A 6,173-nucleotide genomic window follows, 5' to 3' on the forward strand; every position below is an offset into this window, starting at 1 on the left:
TCATGATGTACTTCTTACGTTAATAGCTGTTTGGCTATAAGGTGGCTAGCCCAATGATCCTGAATATGTCTCTACTCATTTTTTTTAAGATTTTATTTATTTATTTGACAGAGATCACAAGTAGGCAGAGAGGCAGGCAGAGAGAGAGAAGGAAGCAGGCTCCCCGCCGAGCAGAGAGCCCGATGCGGGGCTCGATCCCAGGACCCTGAGACCATGACCTGAGCTGAAGGCAGAGGCTTAACCCACTGAGCCATCCAGGTGCCCCTGTCTCTACTCATTTTCTAAAGTCATCATTGAACTGAAAACAGAAATGTTTTCATTTACCTTACTAGGAAGGTAAGTCGTTTCACTGGTTCAGAATGCTAATGAGAAACCTCTGCAGGGAAGCCCTCCCTCAGGGAAAAAATTTCACTCAGCCTCAATTACATGCTCCTCTGGGAGGCAGCACCCGGACTGAATTCAAGGGAGGGGGGGCGGTCACCCCTTGGGGTGCATTACATTGAATACAACCCAAGGAAGTGTTTGAAAGCAAAGAATTACTTTGATTACTTGGTGCACGTAAGGAGACAGATCACTCTCAAAGCACCGTCTCTCTTGGGGTTAGAACAGGAAGCTTTTATTCAGTGTAATAGGGGGTGAGAGCAAGGAGCTTGCATATTCATTAAGGAATTTACATGCTCTATTACTTGGGCATTTCTGTTCTATAGCTCAGACCTAGACCGCCCACAGGCTAGTATATACATTATGTTCAAAAGGTGGCAGAAAATTCCGCCTCTAGGTGGAGATCTTAGTACTATAACCAGATAAAGGTTAAGTTCGGGACCAGGTTAAAGGGTGGAGACGGAATCGGTACACAGCTCTAAGCTGGCTCAAACTGGCTCCAGGAGGCGCTAACCAGTGAAATATCTAGCCAGGGGCTAGCAGGTGAGACACCCAGCTGGGCAGCTCTCAAAACAGCACCTTCCTTCCTGGCTCTCCTGCATTTCCCATCTTCCTTCCTTCTGCTGCTAGCTTTCAGCCCTCTGATTCTGAGTACCTCCCCCATTGCATCCCAGCCAGTTCTGGGGCAGAACTCCTGGACCCCAGCCCAGCTGCTTACTAGCTCTGTGTGCACAAGCGTATTACTTAATGCCCAATGTGTCAGTTTGCTTATTTATAAAACAAAGACGATAGTTTTGACTTGGGGTGGGAGGTTGAGGATTAAATGAGATACTATATGCAAAGCACTTAAAAGATGGCCTGTTACCTATTCAGCCCTCCAGAAGTGCTAACAATTGTCCTGTTGTCATCATGGGTGTCATTGGGATCATTGTTCTGGGCAGCCAGGTAATCAATGCCCCCTCCAATCTCTACACAATCTCCAATCTCCATGTGCATACATTGAGATGCATTTTAAAAATGACCCTAGGCAGGCATTGGCTCAGTCAGTCATGCATCTAACTCTTGATCTCAGCTCAGGTCTTGACCTTGGGGTTGTGAGTTCAAGCCCCATGCTGGGCTTCACTCTGCATGGAGACGACTTAAAAAGAAAAAAAAGAAGAAGAAGAAGAAGAAGAAGGACATGAAACGTGGTATACCTATTTCATGAGGTCTTTACCATTTGCCGTGGCTTATGATCCATTGATCCATTCAGGAGTGATGACTTGGGTCATTACAGGTAGCCCTCAGAGTGCACATGGTCCCACAGGTTTCCAAACAGAAGGCTTCTGCAGTCACTTGTGACCCAGAAAGAGATCAGGGGCTCAGTGGGCTTTTCAATCATTTTGAACAACAAAATCCTATTTGCAAATCGTCTTCTTCTGTAAAAGCTCAATGTGGAACATAGACAAAATGATTTATATTAGAATAAATCTATGTTGTAAGTTAAAAGTTCACTTGCTAGCAAGGCATGTAGGGAGAACAACTTGGCTATTTTGATGAAGACAAAACTTGGGAACCTGAAGTTAAAGATGACAGACATGCGGGACGCCTGGGTGGCTCAGTCGGTTAAGTGTCCGACTCTTGGTTTTGGCTCTGATGACCGTTGGGGCTCCAGGAGTGCAGGAGGAACAATAGAAATGACCTCTGAGTCCGCTGTCTTCCAGCCGCCTCCCCCTCCTTTCCTTCACCCTTGACTCTCCCGCCAAAAGGATGTATGCCCATGTCACATCTCCATGGGTAACCCAATACCTATGCAGGAAACAGATAAAAGACACACACACACACACACACACACACACACACCCGCCAACTCCCTCCCAGTGCGACTTCCCCCACTCTGCTTTCCAGAGTGACCCAACCTTGCCCGAGGGTGCCCACCTCCTCCCAGCGCAACCTTCCTGGCTCCCCTTTTCTCCTGAGCTCTGAAACTTCACTTGAGAATGCCATTAATAAATCTTGCCTTGCACCCACTTCGCCTGGTGTCGTGTTTATCTCACCTATAAAACCTTACCATGACGATCTCAGGGTCATGAGATCAAGCTCTGTGTGGGAGCCTGCTTAAGATTCTCTCTCCCTGGGGTGCCTGGGTGGCTCAGAGGGTTAAGCCTCTGCCTTCGCTCAGGTCATGGCCCCTGGGATTGACCCCCACATCGGGCTCTCTGCTCAGCAGGAGCCTGCTTCCTCTTCTCTCTCTGCCTGCCTCTCTGCCTACTTGCAATCTCTCTCTGTGTGTCAAATAAATTTTTAAAATCTTTAAAAAAATTACAGCTTCCCTCTAGGATGAGATCAGATGTGTGAGACCAGCTGTCACTGCTCTTGTCGATGCTGTAATGATGATTTCCCTAGATTAAGCCAAAATGTTTGGTGTAACCAAGCATTTCTGGTGCCCACGTCTGGAGACTAGGCACAGTTAGAGAAAGGTATTGGGTATCATTGCCTGGCTCGGTGGCAAAGGCAGTCTCCCACAAGGGTCGGGGTTGGGGGCAGGAATCAGGCTGGGAAGGAGATCAGTTCTAACAGGTTGGTCTCTTCTGCCTGAATCCGTATCTGGAGAAAAGGTGAAGGTGGGTTAGCTTCTAAACTCTTGGGGAGGGTGGCCAGGAGGAAAGAGCTCCCATACACATAGGGTTTGGGTCTCTATGCAGGAGACATACCACCAACACCCCAGAACTACTACAAACTGAAAGTAGCTCGTGTTTTTTGTTTTGCTTTGTTTTATTTGTTTTTAGAGGGGGAGGCAGAGGGTGAGAGAGAGAGAAAATGTTAAGCAGCTGCACACCCAGCAGGGAGCCTGATGTGGGGCTCCATCTCACAACCCTGAGATCATGAACTCAGCTGAAATCAGGAGCCAGATGCTTAACTGACTGAGCCCCAGAGGCGCCCCTAAAGTGGCTGGTTTTTGAAGGTCCAAATTAATCAGTGAGGCTGATATACATCAAAGCAGTTTTGCCCACCCAGCTCAGTCTTGATTCCATGCTGAGGGCCAGCGGTGGCCCTGGGGGAGCACAAACCTGGGAGTCAGAGAGACCGGCTGGAACCCCACTGCTGCTCCTTACTAGCTGTGTGACCTTGAACGAGGTACTCGTGCTTCCCTGAGCTCCCGTTTTCTTATCTGTAGAAGACATATAATCCCCACCACGCAGGGTGCTGTCCTATGAGGACTAATTAATGAAATTAGGTGAGCATGAAATTTTTTTCTGCTGCCTCTGCATTCGACTCCCTACCAACACACACACACACACACACACACACACACACACACACACACACACATATACACAGCATCTTACCTGCAAGGTGACCGGATAGGATAAGTCAATGATGGGGTATCCAAAGAGGAAGGCAAATAGGTCTCATCAGAGTTGAGAAGAAAACATTTCTCAAAGGAAGGTTTTGGGGCTGAGAAGTCCACCTGGAGATTTCTCAGATATCCACGCTGCCAGCAGCTTGTAGACGTGCAAGTCCCCTGGCTTTCCTTTCTGCCCTGTGTTCTTCACGATTCCGATTAGACGGTCTTCCCATACATCCTCAGTCTCTACTTCTCTTTCCCACCTCTCACAGAGTTTGGAGAGCCCCAGGGAGCAGGGTTGCTTCACCCTACCCCGTTCGGCTGCCCTATCTAGGACTGCACCCACGGCCACCTGCCGGGCTCAGGCAGCAGAAGTTGGGAAAGGGCTGGGGGGCCAGAGTAGGAGGGTGTGGGGTGAAACCAGGCTGTGCTGCGGCCAGCGACTCGCCCCTCGATAATTCCCTTGCTGCACCCCTTCTGCAAAATGGAGCTCATACTTCTGCCTAGCTTGCGGGTGAGAGTCAGGGTCAAATGAAGGGATGAGTTTGAACAGCACCTCACAATGTGTGAAGAACTATCCAAGTGTCGTTATCCAGGAAAGCGGGGAAAACTCACATTTTATCATCTCTCCTTCGTGCGACGTTACAAAGTCGATTGAGCAAAGTTCCTGTTCCTGAGAAGTCCGTCATTCTCCAGGCTTTCAAAAGGCCCTTTGACTTTGAAAGAAGCAGGTGGAACACAAGGGCCTTGGCTCGACGTTGTTTTATGATGCACGAGGGGGAGGACGGAGACAAGCACAGAAAAGCTGGAAGCCCAGCTGCTGGCAGTTGATGAGCAGAGCCGGTTAGGGAGAGAGAGATGCGAACCGTGGTTCTCACACTTCGCGCGGGCTTCAGAATCGCCTCGCGAGGCCTTCATAAACCAGACTGCTTCCCCGGTCCCCAGAGTTTCTGATTCCTAAATCCAGGCTGGGAGCCCCAGAATTTACATTTCTAAGAAATTTCTGCATGGTGCTGATGCGGCTGGTGGGGAAACTGCGCTTTGAGAAACACAGCTGTGAGCTATGCTTGCGTCTAAGTCTGAGAACGGAACTTCGCTTTAAAAATGAACACGGGGGCAGGCACCTGGCTGGCTCAGTGGGTTAAAGTCTCTGCCTTTGGCTCGGGTCATGATCCCAGGGTCCTGGGATCCAGCCCCGGAGCCTGCTTTCCCCTCTCTCTCTACCTGCCTCTCTGCCTACTTGTGATCTCTGTCTGTCAAATAAATAAAATCTTTAAAAAAAAAAAAAAACTAATTTTTTAAAAAAAGTAAAAATAAACACAAATCCTTCATTCTTTCAGAAGTTATTACTGGGGGTGCCTGGTTACTCAGTCGGTTAAGTGGCTTTCTTCAGTTTACGTCATGATCTCAGGGTCCTGGGATCGAGCCCCGCATCGGGCTCTCTGCTCAGAGAGGGAGCCTGCTTCCCCTGCTCTGCTCTGCTCAGAGGGGGAGCCTGCTTCCCCCTCTCTCTTCCCCCTCTCTCTCTGCCTACTTGTGATCTCTCTCTCCATCAAATAAATAAAATATTAAAAAAAAAAAAAAAGAAAGAAAGAAAGAAAGGGACTAAGCATATCCCAGCAAAGCCTGGATGACCACTCTACCTGAGCCGTAAACAGTGGGTGCCCTGCATGTGTGTATCAGCTGAACATGATACAGTGACCCTCCCTACAAGGCCTCCTGCCCTCCCACCACCGTGTCTCACGGTGGGTGCAGAGGGAGGGGAGTTGAACTCAGGGAGCTAGGAGAAGTTGGAAATGAGCATGCTACCATTTCTTCTATAGCTGTCTTTGGCGATCGGGGCTGGAAGGGTGAGCCCCAAAATGGGGGTAGTTGGTTGTAGAGATGGGGAGCAATCAGACAGATGGTCAGTCAATGACACAACGGAAAATTCAAGATGGGCTGAGAAGACATTACATTAGAGGCAGTACTTCAGACATGGGATTGAGGGATGTAGTCCATACTGCTTTGGCTGTTATTGTTGTGAATAGTAGATTCCTCTATTTTATTTTTTTAAGATTTTATTTTTAAGTAATCTCCGCACCCAGTGTGGGGCTTGAACTCACAACCCCCTAGATCAAGAGTCCCATGTTCTACCAGCCAAATGCCCCTTGAATAGTAGATTCTTATTTAGTTCTTCAGATTCTATCATTTTTCACTTAAATTTATTTTTTTTAAAGATTTTTATTTATTTATTTGACAGACAGAAATCACAAGTGGGCAGAGAGGGAGGCAGAGAGAGAGAGAGAGAGGAGAAAGCAGGCTCCCTGCTGAGCAGAAAGCCCGATGCGGGGCTCGAGCCTAGGACCCTGGGATCATGGCCTGAGCTGAAGACAGAGGTTTTAACCCACTGAGCCACCCAGGTGCCCCGAATTTAAATCATTTCCTTGGGGCTGTCATTGAAGCATCCAACTCTTGGTTTCCG

This window comes from Mustela putorius, unplaced genomic scaffold, assembly GCF_011764305.1.
Source record: "Mustela putorius furo isolate JIRA1106 unplaced genomic scaffold, ASM1176430v1.1 tig00000867_pilon_pilon_pilon, whole genome shotgun sequence".
Lineage (NCBI taxonomy): Eukaryota > Metazoa > Chordata > Mammalia > Carnivora > Mustelidae > Mustela > Mustela putorius.